This window comes from Aedes aegypti, chromosome 2 (assembly GCF_002204515.2).
Source record: "Aedes aegypti strain LVP_AGWG chromosome 2, AaegL5.0 Primary Assembly, whole genome shotgun sequence".
NCBI classification, from domain to species: domain Eukaryota; kingdom Metazoa; phylum Arthropoda; class Insecta; order Diptera; family Culicidae; genus Aedes; species Aedes aegypti.
Window position 1 is genome coordinate 379,873,273 of NC_035108.1, and position 17,854 is coordinate 379,891,126.

Here is a 17,854-nt window from a genome sequence, read left to right on the forward strand (position 1 = left end):
GCAGATGCAGCGCTATCTGGCGAAGAAAAATCTGATAAGGACTCTTCATTTTATAAAGTGGACACCTTGATTTTGCTAAGTCTTATTTTATTTATTGATAAAATCTTAATCAGTTTTCTGTACATCGTTGAACTATTATTCTACAATGTTTTGAAAATATTAAAACTTACAAAATGCTTTTGGTTGGAGATCTGAAAAGTTTTTCCGAAAACTCATAAATAAAACTGTACGTCAAAGTTAAGCATTATTTTTCGCATGATGAAAATCCTCATTATTATGAACAAATTGTATGTTGGTATCCTTTATTATTCTACTAAAGGTAGAGCTTCACAAATATCAATAATATTCTACCATTCTCTGACACTAGGTTATTTATTCTTTATTGCCCAATTTGTTGTTACAGCATCCTTTAACTCCCCGCAAAAAAAAAGTAAAGAAAAAACGTGTTAAAATTACAATAGGAACTAAATTTTTTGCAATTTCTCATCGTAATAGGCTGTTTTTCATCACCCCAATCAGTCATGAAACGGCCTACTTTCTTGCATTGAACTATGCAGTGCGGGAATACAGTAAGGACCCGATTTTGTCAGCCCCTCGATGAATTTTAGGCTGACAAAATCGGGTCATTTTATTTTGTTCCTTTTTTTCAAATTTTGACGTGTAACATGGACTTCTAAGAGGGCAATGGACATGAGCGTAGCCAGTTTTTTTTTTATCAGAGGCTCCCCCTCCCTTATATTGGAAATATCGATTTTTTTTCACTTTTAATAAACGGCATTGCCATTGCCTCCTCTGGCTACGCCCATGCGTGCATGACATCAAACATCATCATTAACTTTAATGTTAACGTGATAAAACATGACGATTACAATTTTCTGACAAATTCAAAATAGGCTGACAAAATCGGGACAAAAAGCTGACAAAATCGGGGGCTGACAAAATGGGGTCAGTACTGTAGTCATTACGCAACTGAAACCAGTGCTGTACTGATTCATTACGCAACGTTTCTCATTACGCAACTGGTTTGAGTTGCGTAATGATTCATAATACAACAATTTTTCAGATATTGTAAAGTAATGTGAATGCATTTCGATATAATTTCTGATACCCTCAAGTGGTCTTCTACGAAATTGCAAAAAATGTTGTATGTAACTCGTTGCAGAACTCGATTTTTACAGCACTTATCGTAATTATGTACGACTACGACTCGTGCTGTTAAAAATCGTCATTCTGCAACTTGCTGCGTAAACTACTATTTTAGAGTCACCAGAGATATTCGGCTTCAAGACGTTTGGTCGAATGCCATTTGTTCGAAAGTTCATTTGGTCAGAAATATTAGGTCAAATGAATATTTGGTCGAATGGCTTTAAAATGATCGATTGAAAAATTGTTTGGATCAACAGATGTACAGTGGGATTCCGGTTTTGGCATGCTCCGTTTTTGGCATGCTCCGATTTTGGCACCCCCCGATTTTGGCAACAAAATGGATCCGTTTTTGGCAACATTTTGCAATACCATTAAAATTTGTAAATTTTTGTAAATATTATCGTTTTTGTTGCTTTAGTCATTTGAATAGTATGTCAACTCCACACCGATTACATTCCAGAGCTCCATTTTCGTCGATATTTCTCCAAATCTCACCAACTACTAGGACTCGCGTACGCGCTTATTTACTTCGGAATGGTCATTGGTCATAGATTGGCAACGTTTCATGAGGCCAATAATCTCCACCAGTATCTCAACTAAAGACCAATATCTTTTCTTAGGCATTCATATTGAGTGACCAGCCCACTTGAGTCTGTTGAGGTAATACAATAAAAACACTGTTCTTTAGATTTGGAACAGCTTGTTTGAACAAAGCACCAGCACCGACATAAGAGCAACAAAATGATTCACACAGAGTTACAATCATAAATTTGGTCTCATCTTATTGGCTCACTGTCTTTATTATTATGGATTTACATACATTGCGCATGTACACACTGCAATAATAGATATAAATATTTACAGCAAAATGTCGTGTATCATAACTTTTAATAAATTTCATTAAATATTGCTGTGTGCGTTTGAAATGCAAATATCAAATGCGGGAACACCAAACGCGGTGAGATTTTCAACAGGCAATCCGATGTCAAAGTAAGCTTTTCTATTCTAGGTTGGCGGTGATATGTGTAATCGTTGCTAGGTATCCTTTGATTGTTTTATATAACCGCATTTGAAGGACATTTATTGAAAATTTGCATCTCAAATGCACACAGCAATAACATGACAAATGCAGTTACAGTCCAAGCTACAATTTATTCTCAATAATTGAATAATAATAATAATAATAATCATTGAAGTGCGCGATAAATACGACTGAAAGTGTTTTAACTTTTTGTCTGTGGTATTGGTGTGTATATTGATCTTTCTGCGTCAACTATTTAATGCTACGTTCCCTCTTTTCTATAGACTCTGTAAGGCGTTAGATTTGTTAAGAGACGATCCAGAATTCTGTACAAGATTGTTAATCAAGGGTACGGGTCTCAACATCATCAAAATGTTCCTTACGAGCTGAGTCTATGAGGTTCCTAACTGTACCCTTTTTTTTTTGTTTTTTACAAGGGGGAAATCTGCAAACAGATCCCCTGAGAAGATAACTCAGGGAATGCGGGGATGACGCACCAACGACGACCCGCTAAAACCAGCCTATGCACTGTGCATGAGCAATTCATTTAGAATTGCTCAAGTGGTGAACAGTGCATCGACATGACCCTTGGACTCAGACCCTCATCTCCCCGGAACCACCTTACGGTATTTCTTCGGGAAGGGACCAGTGCATATAGCACAACACGTGTAGCAGAAGTAGCCTAGGCAAACTGCTTCTCCTAGCCGACTTAAACAATGTTACAAGGGACCAGCCTCGGTAGAGCTAATCCTCTGCAGCCAACTCTTGGTCGGCGCGCCATAGACGCTGCAATTCTAACATAATGTGACTGACAGCCGTAGTTACTGCATTCCAGCACTCGGCATCCGCACACATCCTCTCTATAATATTGTCGGGGGACGTGTCCCCTCCGCATGTAGTGAGCATGCGACCTCTCACAACAATGAAACGGGGGCAATCGAACACGACATGCTCTGCTGTTTCCTCTACACCAGCACAATTGGGGCACGCAGGAGATTCTGAGTGCCCGATCCTATGCAGGTACTGTCTATAGCAACCATGTCCTGACAGAAACTGCGTCAGGTGGAAGTTCACTTCCCCATGGCTTCTACCATACCAATCTGACACATTTGGTATTAGTCGATGGGTCCATCTACCCTTAGTGGAGTTATCCCATTCCTGCTGCCAGCTTCTGAGCGTTTCCTCTTTACACGTGTCGCGGACTCCTCTGGTACCCCTTTGGTTGAAGCATTGAACATCTTCCTTGATGATGAGCCCGATGGGCGTCCCGGCTATGATGCACACGGCCTCTTTAGATACCGTCCGGTATGCACTTGCTACTCTTAAGCACATTATCCTGTACGTGCTTTCCAACCGCTTTAGGTTTCTGTTCGTTCTAAGCGCTTTTGACCAGATTGGTCCTCCATACCTTAGTATGGATAGCGCCACGCTTGCCAGCAGCTTGCGTTTGCTGGCAATTACAGCAGAGCTGTTAGACATCATCCTCGAAAGCGCCGCTATAGCCGTAGATGCCCTTTTACAGGCATATTCAACGTGGCTAGCGAAGCTCAGCTTGTCATCGATCATTACCCCAAGATGCCTAAGGGATCGCTTGGACTCTATGGTGCAATCACCTACCGAGATAAGCGCCCGTTGCTCGGACTTGCGGTTGTTGACCACCACCACCTCAGTCTTGTGACGGGCCAGTCCTAGTTTCCTAGACTTCATCCATTCCTCAACCAGGGAAATAGAGTGCGCTGCTGTCAACTCTACTTCCTCCATCGATTCACCATAGACCACTAGGGTGATATCGTCGGCGAAGCCAACAATCTTAACACCCGTCGGAAGGGGCAGCCTCAGTACGTCATCGTACATCGCATTCCATAACAGCGGGCCCAGGATTGAACCTTGAGGTACTCCCGCGGTAATTCGAACGCTTTTCTGCCCCTCCTCTGTGTCATACAGTAGAATCCTACCATCAAAATAGCTTTCTAGAAGCTTACACAACTGCACCGGTACCTTGAGGCGGTGAAGCGCGTGTGCTATTGCTTCCCAGCTTGCGCTGTTGAACGCATTCTTCACATCCAGAGTGACAACCGCGCAGTAACGGATGCCGCTCCTTTTATGCTCGATTGCCACCTCAGCTGTTTGAACGACCGACTGGATGGCGTCCAGAGTAGATTTACCTTTTCTGAATCCAAACTGGTTGTTGGACAGGCCGTCCGCACTCTCCGTATACGGTACTAGTCTGTTGAGAATCAACCTCTCCAATAACTTGCCCGTCGTATCTAGTAGACAGATAGGTCTATACGCCGACGGGTCACCTGGTGGTTTCCCCGCCTTTGGTAGTAGCACCAATTTCTGTCGCTTCCATACATCCGGGAAGATTCCTTGATCAATGCAGCGTTGCATCGTGTTTCTGAACATGTCCGGATCCGTGTTCACTGCCGCTTTTAAGGCAACATTCGGGATACCATCGGGTCCCGGTGCCTTGTTTGACGCGAATGATTTCACGACTTCTGCCAGCTCTTCGTTCGTCACTCTCGCCACTTCTTCTCCTTCATCTGCCGCATACGGCGCTGGGGGCCATGGGCTTATGGGATGGTGCGGGAAGAGTACATCGATTATCGATCGCAGCAACTCGGGCGATTTCTCTTGGGGCGCTATGGCTCCTTTGGTCTTAGCCATTACCACTCTGTAGGCGTCACCTCATGGACTAGAATTGGCACTCTCGCATAGACTTTCAAAGCATGCCCGTTTTCGACTCTTGATTTCCTTTTTGAGAGCCAACTTTGCCTCTCTGAATGCTGCACCGCGTTCCTCTCTTTGTGCTTCTGTGCTTCTGTACCCTGGAGAATCCTTAAGGGATTCTTGGTTCTTGTGGGATTTTTTAGAAATTTTAACGAATTCATGAGGATATCTACAGATTCCAAGTGAACATTGAGGGCTTCTTGAGGGATCCTTAGAGTGTATAAATGGTTATGGAGGATTATGTCCAAAATCTGGTGATTCCTAATAAACTCTAGGGTGTCCTGTAAATTTTAAGCGGGATAATGTGAATTTCTAGCAGTATTTTAATATTTCAGCAAAAGCTTGGGGATTTTGAAAAGATTTGCAGAGGAATTTGAGGTGTGCTAGAGGTAGCCTAAAAATAATAAACTTTTATATTTTTCATTGGAGTCTTGAGAATTTTCAGCAACATCGCAGCGGAATACCAAGATGTTAACTTCTAGCAAAATCCTTAGCAAGATCCTGAGAACTCTATGCGAGATCCTACGGATAATTGGCAACATGCTTCAGAGCACAAGCGTTTTTTTTTCTGTAGATCTCTTATGAGAACCTGAAGATTCCTTTAAGGTTCTTGAGGTTCATAACAGGATCCTGTCAATTTCAGTATATTTCATAAGGTAGCTGTAAAAATATATCAAAATTAATTTAAAATTATTTCAAGTAAAAATTAAATTCTACAAAATTATAAGTCACATTTACGCATCATCTCATGTTAATGTTTGCCCTTTTGATGCAGTCAACCTTTCATTATAAAATGCTTTACTTTTTCAGAAACATAAATTGAAGGAGCAATTCTAAACTTTCTGAATTTTTCGAATTTTACGCTAAAGTCCAAAAGTTTAACTGATTTTAAATGTTCATTTAATTAGAAAAAAAAGCTCATGCCGTTTTGCAATACTCAGCGCTTTTGATTCGTAAATACATCTTTTAAAGAAAACTCACATTTTTTCGTTTCCTATCATAGTTTTAAGAAAATATCCAGTTCTTCAATAAAAGTCACTTATGCGATTATAGGTTTTACAAGACCTTCTTATACAAAAAATATACATAAAGCTTCTAAAAAATAATTGAAGACGTTGAGGCGTGAAAACGCCACCAGAAAAAACGTTTGCCAGATTTAACATTATGGGGCTATAGATTCATAGCATAGTATAACCCTTCGGAAAAATGCTTAGAAGTGAACTTTTTCGAAGGCTCAATGCCTTATGGTTCCATAAAAATGATGTATTAACATTGTAATGATGTTTTCAAAACCAATAGTTGAAAACTAAAATTTGAAATATGGGTTCCGATTTTGGCACGGTTCCGTTTTTGGCAACTGAAAATTTCAACTTTGTTGCCAAAAACGGAACCCCACTGTAACACCAAACTACAATTTTTGAACAATGGATAAACATTGGATTATAAATTTATTATGGGCCTACAAATTGTTCATAAGAATTCAATAACGAACCTTCCCAAATATTTATATTATTACCTACAATTTACAACAAGGTTATATATACTAATGTCTATATAGGCTGGACTATTCTGCCCTTCTACGCCTACTTGTCCCATGTTCTATGTAAACCTTATGGACCGTGGGACAAATATGCGTAGAACGGCAGTATTCTTATCGATGTGTTATTAACATTTTTGGATTGGAAGACAAAACGTTTTATTTTACCAAATGTTGTACCAAATCAAAGGTATGAGGCAAACGCTATAGAATTATCCTTTTTTATATTTTATGATATACTATTATGGTAATCTTTAAACATAACGGTACTCTATTTATTGCTCAACTTTGGAAACATAGTTATCTGTTGATTATATTTTTCTATCAAAATATCATCATTCTTTGGATAAACGCCTCCTACACGCCTCCTCGCGAAATAGCCATGATTTCATTTGTCAATGATATTGTATAGCAGCGTGTTGATTCCACCAATCTTTTATCATGTTTGAATTTCTACACGCCCGCTAGACAGTTAAGAAATCGGAATTTGTTTGCATCAAATAATCATCGAACTAACTATGCAAAATTCAGCCCAATGAATCGAATGATGTCTCTTTATAATCAGCATTGCACAGAAATTGATCTGACCTTGTCGCGAACAAAGCTAAGACAATATTTTAATTCCTTAAGATATAATAATACATAGAATTAAGCAAACATGTAGTTTACTATTAATTGACGAAATAAATAAATAAAAAAAAATAAATAAATAAAGATTTTGGTAGCTTAGAAATTAAAATATTAACCAATGTTGAATTTATTATTCTTTCAACATGTCACCGTTCTTTATATATTCCTGCGGATCTTCATATAACGACATCTTTCAGTTTGAGTGCGCGGTATTTTTATTAAGTGTAAAGTTTTGAAACCTACAACCGTGGGTAACAATTTGGAATGCGGGAACCAGACTTCATACCTTTGGGCATTTTAATTTGTATGCAAATAATGCACTTTTATATGCTATATATTGGGGCCAGTTTTGCGAGCCGTGTCATTAAGGAAACGCTTTGACGAAGTGCATCAAAAGGATCAAAAAGTATCTGAAGGACACCTTTTCTTATTCAGAGTGAACCAGTTTAATGTGACTTCCAGCTAAATTACATTCCTAGGTCAAACATCTGGCCTCAGTGACGGTGTCGGATTGATAATAAGTTGATAATTAATTGAATCGAAAATAATCAATTAGGAAAAGTGTGTTTATCCTGTGTATCGCGTGATATAAGACGATTCGGCGATAAAAGTTGATTGCTTCCATTTGAAATCAGCTTGTCGCTACATCCAATTTGCAGAATAATTCTAAATGAGAAAAACAACATAAATTTACGTCAAAAACGTAAGGGGTCAATCGATTCTGAGATAAAATTTTCAGCGTGTACGGTTGTCTGGTTCTCCAGATTCTAGAAAATTCGAGGGATGGCTTCGATGCATCTTCACCATAAAGGGTTCCCGAGCAAAGTCGAATAACTGGATGATATCAAATTGATAACATCTTTTATTATCGCTGTTATCATTTTGATATTCTGTTATCAATGATACTGCCGTTATACGCATAATTGTCCCATGTTACTTTTTGTCATATTTTGGTTTTTGTTGCCAAAAAGTCTATTTTAACCTATACTAACAGGAAACAATTTAAAATAATATACTTTGTTCGAACACTCTTTGAAAAGCATACCAAGTCAATATGTCCCACTGTTGAATTCCTAAGCATAACTGTCTCGATACTGAATTTCTACGCATATCTGTTCCACTATGTGTTTTCCAGAACCAGTTTCAAATAAAGTGCCTTAATAATGGGATGCATTAAGCTGTGTAACATTGTTTTATATCATTTTTTTTACTCTGGCTTTACATCCCATGAGAAATATTGCCTGTAGTATACAGTATCACAGGCTGAAAACAGTAAATAAATTCGAGTAATACTCATCAAATCTGGAAGGCAAAAACATGTTTTGCTTTCATAGTGATATTTTTATGATTTAAATGTGTTAACAACTCAAAATTTTCAGTACGATCATTAAGCTTTGTTTTTGGGTAACTTACTAGTCTGATAGATTTAATGTTATAGTGGGACTCTCATGCATTCTTCTGACGGGACAAATCGGAGTAACATTTTTCAACAATTTTCAAAATTAACAAACTAGATTTATTCATTATCACAAAAATAAAATATAATCAATAATCAGTACCTACAAAATCTGGAAATCGTTTAAGATGATTATAGAACGAAGCCACACCTCAAATTTTCAAGAGCACAAGACTTCAGAACCGAACAGCGCTCCGCGTTGAAAATCTATCCCATTGGTCACCACCAGCAAGCAAGCAATTTGATTGGTTTTCAACGCGAACTGTTGTCAGATTCTCTCGTCTTGTGCACTTGAAAATTCAAAGTTTGGCTTTGTTTTATAATCACCTTAAATGTCTATTTGGACATATACCTATGCTTCCACCGGTAGCTAAATGTTTCGATAGCATTCTTAGATTTTTTTCTCAGTAACCTTTAAACCAAAGAATCAATTCTCCGAAAATTCATTCATACGCTTAGGAGGCCGTAAAATTTGCCTGAATTCTGAACCAATTGAATGTTTTCCACGGTTTGGATGCTTTATCAATTACTGAACAAAACGTATTTGAATGTTTTACGAACTTATCACAAAGCCTTGAGTGCGTTTTCAGAAAAGCAATAAAAGTTCGTCATTTATTAGCTCTTAAACTCTTCAAGGGTCAAGAATTGAAAAAAAAACACAACTTTGAAAAATATAACGGCAAACTTGATCTAGTTCCAGTAACTTGCATTATGGATAATGAAGTTGAGCTGAGATGTAGGCTCTATCCCAGTGGGGACGTAATGCCAAGAAGAGAGAGATAACGGCAGTCCAGGTCCAGAACATGGTCCTTCGAGCCAGATATTAATTGGTGACAGTGTCGTAAAAATTCAACCGAATGATACACGATCAGTGCGAAAACGAACAAAAACAAACTCCGCTAGCACAAAATTAATCTGACTATGAGATTGAATGCGACGAGAAAGAGAGTGAATGAACACAATGAAAAAAACAATTTGAAAATAAAATTTCTCAATTGGACCCTGGCTCCAAGTCCTTTTAGAACATATTTAAAATTTTGGAAAAAAAAGTCAGGAGCCAATACCGGCATTGGAAAACGGAATATAAAATATTACTAACTAGGGTAAGTGTACCAGTTATGAAAATAGTGGTTTCCTATTTCGCCATACGTGATGACTTTAATGTCTTCAAAGTTTGAAAATTTTTGTGTGTATAGTAGTTAGATTTAAGATATATCTTGATGTTGAAGCATTCAAAAAGATTTAAAATGTGAATGTTATCAAAATGTCACAAATGGCCAAATAGGGAACCACTATGTCCATAACTGGTACACTTTCCCTAATTTCGAAAAAGCTCAAACACTTGCTATGCAGAATGAAAGCGTGCACAATTTTAGTTGAGGACTTATTTACTATTCCAATAGAAAATCAAGTTACTAAGGACTTCGAAAACATTATCAATCAAGAGAACGGTTTCGAAAATTCGTGGCAGACTGATTTGGAAGAAGTGATGAAAGAAATATGAAGACTCCTTTCGATGATAGAATTTTCAACATCCTCATCAAGAAACTTCTAGATAGTAGCTTATCATTCTTGAATGATATATTTAACAAATGTTTTCAATAGACTTATTTTCCTGACAAATGTAGAATGTAAAAATGCCAAGGTTGTACCAATTTTAAAACCAGGCAAAAATCCTGTAGAAACTTTTAGCTATCGTCCAATCAGATTGCTTTCCTCCTCCAGTAAGCTTTTTGGAAAGGCAATTTTGCACAGAATGATGGTCCACATAAATGAAAATTCAATTTTTGACAATGAACAGTTCGGATTCCGCTATGGACATTCGATCACTCATCAACTTTTACGTGTAACAAATTTGATACGTTCCAACAAATCTGAAGGCTTTTCCACTGGTCTTGCTCTTCTAGACATAGAAAAAGCATTCGACAGTGTTTGGCATGAGGGTTTGATTGAAAAATTGAAAAACTTTGAAGTAGACATGTTGTTACGATGAGAGTTAAGTAAGGGCTCATACTAGATAACAATTTAACTTTCAAAAATCTCATTGAGGGTATTCAAGCCAAATGTAACAAATATATTAAAAGTCTGTATCAACTTATTAACAGAAACTCGAAACGTTATCTTAAGAACAAGCTTCTGAATTTCAAACAATTTTTAAGGCAGGTTACGTTGTTTGTTTAACCAATATGGCCTTGCTGTTGTTATTCCAGGAAGAAAGCTCTAGAGGATTAAAATTAAAATTTTGAAAATAATTCTGAAGCACCCTCCCTGGTATAGAGCTTATGAATGACAATGAATATCCAATGTTGAAACACGAGATCAATCAAAGAGAATCAAAAAAGTAGATTTAAATCACGAAAAAAAAACATCAAGGTACGATGAAAATCTTACTTCAAGCTAGAGCAACAGCAAAAACTATAGAAGAAAACCAAGAATGTATACGTATACGATTCCGCGGAATCCTAACCGACTGGAGCGTTGGCAAGGTCCATAAACCCAGCGTACTCAATAAGGTATATTTCATCTTTTATGGACCGTTGCGTTGCGTTTTGATACGACGATTACAGGCGACTGAAGGTTGTGCGTCGTCCTTCCTGCAAAAAAAATGCGATGTTCCTCGGTCACTGATCGTACACACATTCATATCGAGGCGGGAATAAAACGAAGCGACAACGTCGATGAACCGTGTGTGTGCGTGTCGAAGCGGTTGCTTATGCAGTTTGCAGGATAATAAAAATAAATTTTACCTTTTTCGCTGATGTGACATCTGCTGCTGAAAATTTATGCCTGTGTATATTGGAATTGTGGAAACAAGCTCTAAATATCCCAGCGGGTGCTCAGCCAGCCCATGTGTGCCGGTGGAAACGGAAGTGCAAAGTTATTGATTTGCATCGGATTTCATGGGGAGCCGAATCCTTTCAGTAAACCCTCTGCCCGTGTTTACAATCTAAACAGATGAAAACTGACCAGGAAGGTAATCCACCTTCGCTGTGAATGTGTGCCATGGTTGGACCACACAATTCGAGTAACCTAAATAAATAGTGCTCGGCTGCTCGGAGTGTTATGAGGTAAATGCTGTATGGTTGATCCCACGCTGATATTTTCATATAAGTGATTTTGGCTCTGTTTAACTTTTATGAATCAAATATTCAAGCGTGTGCTAGAATTATTATAATACTAACTATAACAAGATGGAACAACCCAGTTGAGCTAGATAATCTTTATACTTGGGTAAGATGAATATGGAAATCAAGAGATGCATTCAAGGTACGTTTACCCTACTCATGCGTAAATAATCCTTTTATTTTAACTGGTTTAAGCAAACCTGCAGTTGAGAGATGAAGTTTTGAAAGTTGTTGGTTTGTTATTTCATTGGCATAATCTAACAGCTTTCAAATTGAAAACTGTGTTAAACCAAACACACTCCGATTTCTACGTTACAAAATCAACAATGACTGATTGTCAACCTATTGAACTTGTGTACATTGCCATGTCTCTTAATTTCCAGTGATTTGTCTGATGGCTGTACACAGAAGAACTTTGGAGTGGAAGGAAATCGTATCGTTTTTGAGAGCTTAAATTCTTTTTTTAGTTTAACATTACAGCAATGCGTACGCTCAAGTTTATAGCACAGCATAGTATAGCACCACAGATATCTGAGATAGCACTGTACATGTTAATAATAGTTGTTACTCCGTGAATGATAGGAACTGATAAAGCATTGATTACACAGTGCGTGCAATGCACGAACATTCGTGAAATTTGCATGAATGTTTGCGTATTACGCGCACGAATTACTAGCAAACATTATGTATTTAGGAACATATTCGTGCATTCAAACACGTTGGTTCGTCGAACTTGCGTTGCATAGTCGCCTCTCCATATTTCGATATTGAAGGGACCGTCGATATAGGGAGAGATCGAGACAAAGAACAATTTTTTAATGACTACTAGATGGAAATTCACTCCGTTATCAGAAAAATTATAACGTCCGTTTACGTCATTCCGTGTTCTCAAATTGTTTTGAACAAAACTTTTGAACCACTAAAATTAAGTCTAGTAACCTTTGATTTTAGGCCTATCGACATATGGAGAGTAAATTGGGAATGAAAATCACATCGAGATAAGGAGATATCGAGATAAGGAGGATAGAAATAGAAAGTGAAAATGTATGCAGAATGAAGGGACCTAAGAAATCATCGACATAGGGAAAGATATCGAGATGTAGAACATCGAGGTATGGAGAGACGACTGTAGTATGAAAGGAAAGCCAAATATAAATTTGTCTTGGTCAGATTGATAACGAAAACATTGGTGTTGGAAGAGAATTCTCTACTGTGATCCATACAACGCCAGAGATTCCTTCACGAAGAAATTTTGATCGCAACCATATTTTTTTAGACCGGATCAGATAGGGCTCGAGGAGTACCTTCAGTTTTCAGGCAGCAATTTTGCCTGGAGTGCCTCCAAGGATTGTTTCAGCAATTTCTGCAGGGGATATTCCAGAATTTCCTCCAAAATATTCTCTGCAGGGATTCTTTTAGATATTTCGCAAAAAGTTTCTTAAAGAGTTCCAAAAGAAAAACCTGCAGTGATTTCTCAATAGCATCTTTCGGTATTATTTTTTATAAGATTTCTCCTGAAAAAGCTAAAAGAATTCCTCCATGAACTTATTCAGTAATTTGTCCAGGGATTCCTCCAAAGATTCTTCCAGATATTTTCAAGCGACTTCTTATGATGTTTCTTCAGAGATCTCTTCAGAAAATTTTCCAGAAACTTCTCCAAGCATTCTTCCAGAAAAATATCTAGAGGGATGATTGTCTTCCAGGATTCTTCAAGTAATTACTTCACGAATTTCTAAAGGGATTCCCCAAGAAGTTTCTCCAGCAATTCTCCTAGAGATACACACTTAGATTTTTTTCACGAGCTCGGCTGTGCGAATCTCGATTCCCGATTTTAACCGAGACTCAGCTAACAATTTGTCCGGTTGCTTAGCAACGAAGCCCGATTCACTGATACTCGGCTTTTATTTGCTGAGATCCCAGGCAATTTGTTTGCCGACTTCTCAGCTGTGCGGATCTCGGTTAAAATTAGCCAAGATTCGGCATTCTAATTTAAGTGTGTAGCTTCAGCGAAATTGCTAGAGGAAATACTTTAAATAATACAACTACACAACTATTTTTACAAATCCTCCAGGGATTTACCTAGAAGTTTATCTGTAGAATTGTTCTGGGCCTCTTAAAATACCTTCGGGGATATTTCCAAGAATTCCTCTATAAATTCCCCCAGAAATTCCATCATCAATTCCTCCAGGAAATTCATCAGAAGTAAGGGATCCAGGGTTCTTTCAAGAATTTTTCAAGAAACTGTTACCATGAAGAATCTTTTGGAGATATCCGTGGATTAATTCCTAGAGAAATACTTGGAAGGATTTCAGGAGTAATCACAAGAGGAACCTCTAGAAACAATATTAAGAAACTACTGTAGGATTTTATGAAGGAATTTCTAGAAAAAAAAATTGAAATAATTCTTGGAGGAGTCTCTGGTTAAATCTCTGAAAGAATCCCTGAAGGAATTCTTGCAGGAGTTTTTGGAAGAATATCCGGGAAAACCTCTAGAGGAATTCCTGAAAAAAAACCCTACAACAACTCCTGGAGGAACCACAAAAAGGTTTCCTGGAGTAATCTCTGAAGTGGTCCTGAATAAACTGCTGGAAAAGTCTCAGAACCTGGATAAATTGCTAGGCGAATCATTGGAGACATATCAAGAGTCCTCTTTGGAGAAATCACTGGTGAATTCTAATTCATAAGAAAATCACTAGAATCTTTTTTTTTTTGAAAAATTTCTTGCAATTTGTTTTGAAGAGTCCCTGGAGAAATAGATATTTTAGAGATTTGAGCACTATGTTAGCTGGGTCATCAAGTTAAAAATTAAATCCCGGTAGGTTTTTTTGTCAAAGTCCTGAATAAATTTCTGCAGAAACATATGAAGGGATTTGAAATAATTCCTGAAAAAATCCCTGCAGGAACTATTATGAGAATATTTGGAAGAATAACTGAACAATGCAATATTAGATGAGCAACTGAAGAATTCCTTACACAGTCCCTAAAAAATCATAACTGTGGAATAAATGAAAATTTGTAGGAATTCGAAGAGAAATCTCTGCGGACATTTCTGAAATAAAGTCTCAATGAATATTTAAAAAGTTTTTGGAAGGAGTTTTCTGGAAAATAAGTTGAGTTAGGTAAAAACATTTCCAAATAAAACTCATGAACCATTCCAGAAGAAAGAATGTGAAGAATATTTATCCAAAATTTTTAATTGATTAATTTTTCCTACAATTTGCAATTTTAATTTTTTTTTTTTTTGATTATGTTTGGTAAATGATGATAAATTTTACTACAAGATGACTATATTATTTTTTTGCGAAAAAAAAAACTTGAATTCTTCCAGGAACTCATTACGAGATTTTTTCAAAAATACTTTCAAATATTCCTTGTTAAATAAGTTCGAAGATTTAAAATGATTTTTTATTATTGATTTTCTTTCAAGGATTTCTGCACGATTTTTTTTTTCAAGATATGCCTTTTGGAACCCGTTCAGAAATTCTCTCTTGGATTCTATCAGTAATTAACAAAAAAAGATAAAAACAAAATCTGGAAAGCTACTAAAAATTTCCCATGCTTCAGTATTTTCAGTAGTTTATTTTTTCTTCCTAATATCCTCCAGGAATTCCTTCTGTTATTCAGAAATTCTGCCAGAAGTTCCTCCAGTGATTCTACAGAGGTTCCTCTTTCGCAAGAAGGTTTCTAAGGAATGCTTCCAATCATTCGTCCAGTAAAAACTGTGCGGGAATTCCCCCTGGAAAATATCGAATGAATCCTGCAGGGCTTACTCCTTAGATTGTTTAAGGGATTCTTGAAACGATTGCTCATTAGAGATTACTCCCGAAATTTTTCAAGAGACTCCTTCAAGGATTCTTCCAGGACTACTTCAGATATTTCTCCAGAAATTCCTCTATGGATGCCTTCGAGGATACCTGCAACCTCAGGCAAAAGTTTCCTCCATGAATTATCCAAGAGAAACCTCCATCGAAATCGCTACAAGAACTCCGTGGTTGATCGGAACTGGTAAGAATTGCACTTCGATCAAAATGAATAAGGGATGGGAGTTTCCGCTTACTCTTGACGAGCAAATTTTAACAGATCTCATATTATTGATCAAAAACGGCACCCGCCAAGTCCTTACTGTCAGTTGAAATGGGATAGTAATATTATTGAGTAAAGGTTGTTGCTTCTAGAAACTGACAATACCTCTGCATCTCCACAATCACCGCGGGAAGGGTGTTGATTAGTGAGGGAGGAAAAATATCTGGGAGTTCCGTTTGGACGGTGATGCAATCAAGGATAAGGAGGAAAAATATGACTCTTACTTAAAACCTAGTTTTGCATTCTTGTCTCGTGGTGAAAATATTATGGTAAATATTGGTAAACGTCTAAAAGAGTACGTCAACATTTGGAAAAAGAAATCCCCAAATAACAAAGAAATGGCAGTCAATTGCAATTCAATTTTAATGTCTTCAATATAATTTATAGCGCAGGAGTAGTTAAGATTATGTAGTTTGAGAACAGTAAAACAAGCTCAGATAAAATAATTTGCGTAACTACTCATTTGAACACGATTTATTCGTGCTGTTCGGAATTTGAATCAAGGTGTTCGGAATATGCGACAGAATGAACAGTGTTCGGCATTTGAATCAAAATGTTGTTCCATACTTTTACGTGAAAACAATACTAAAACTAATTAAATCAACATTAATATCGGTACACCCAATAGCTAACAGTAAGACTTTACGAAGAAATTAAAATTTACACAAATATCATCCAATTTATGCCAATCAGATGCATTTGAAGTCATTGTTGACCTTAAGTGTTCGGAATATGAGTCAAAACGGTACTATCAAAACATAACAGAAGAATTACGCCCTCTTTCCTATCTGAAGTCTAGTTTAGAGCTTCGGACAGTATTCACTGTATGGCTAGCAACATAAAAAAAACTCATAGGCCATTTTCAAAAGTTGAGTTAATATGATTGATTTGTCTATGGAATACCCGAATTCTACCAAACTAAAAACGTATGTAAAATGTAATCTAAGAGCATTGAGCTCGATTAACAACTTCTTCGACTCATTTTGGATGAAATATTAAAAAATGTTAAAAATGTTTGAAAATCCAATCTCCCATATGTTTCTCACCATCCTTACCATAAAAATAGTGTTCTGTAAAATTTCCAGCTTTCTAGATGGTGATTTAAAGGTGGCTCAAAGATAATGTAGGTTTATATGGAAATTACTATGGAGAAATTTTAAGAAATGTTCCAAACACGCTAGTACTGTAATGTAAGTACAAACTTATTAACCTAAAATACAAGGACATTTTTTGAACCCGTTTGCTTGTAACTCAATATTCAAAGCGATCACATATAGTTTTTTTTCGGAATGAAATTGATTGTGAAAGTCAAATAAATATGTTCGAGTTACAACCAAATAATAAATTTCCGATAACACTCAACATTTATTTTACACAAATAAATCAAAATTCAAGCCTATTACATGTAGTGTTTTCAGCATTAATTTACTTGTTGAAGTCAAGTGAACATGTTTAAGCAGAAATTGAAATTACCGATCATACTGCACATTTCTCTTATTTGATATACTACGATAAACCCTATTTTATGGATTCGTTCGCGATTCAAATCTAGGATATATTTTTTCGATATTGATGTTCTTGTAGAAAAAAGTAGGCATGTTTGAGAAAAAATGTAAATGTTTGACAACACTTAAAATTTATTTTAAATGAAGAGCTACAAAATGAAACAATGTCCTAGTTGTTTTTATAGAACATGTTCAGTTGACTGTAACAATCAATTTCATGTCGAAAAAACTATATGTGATCTCTTTGACTATTGAGTTACAAGCAAACGGGAGCAGAAAATATGTGGTTTTCTTGGTAAAATAAATTTGGAGTGTTATCGGAAAAACAATTTTTTACCAGAAAATGTTTATTTGATTTTCACAATCAATTACATGTCGATAAAACTCTATGTCATCGCTATGAATTTTGTTTTATTGTTGAATTTGTGAAAAAAAATTAGGATGTGCCTTTTGCTTAACAGCTTTGGGTAGATGCACCTATTTCAAAAACTCAAAAATTAACATCAATCTTGAATAGTGTCCGGCAACATTGATGAAAGGAAAATTGAAAATCGCTTCGAACACGACAGAGATATGCATGGTCATATATATGCATTTCCAGCTTTTTTTAAACCTTTGGTA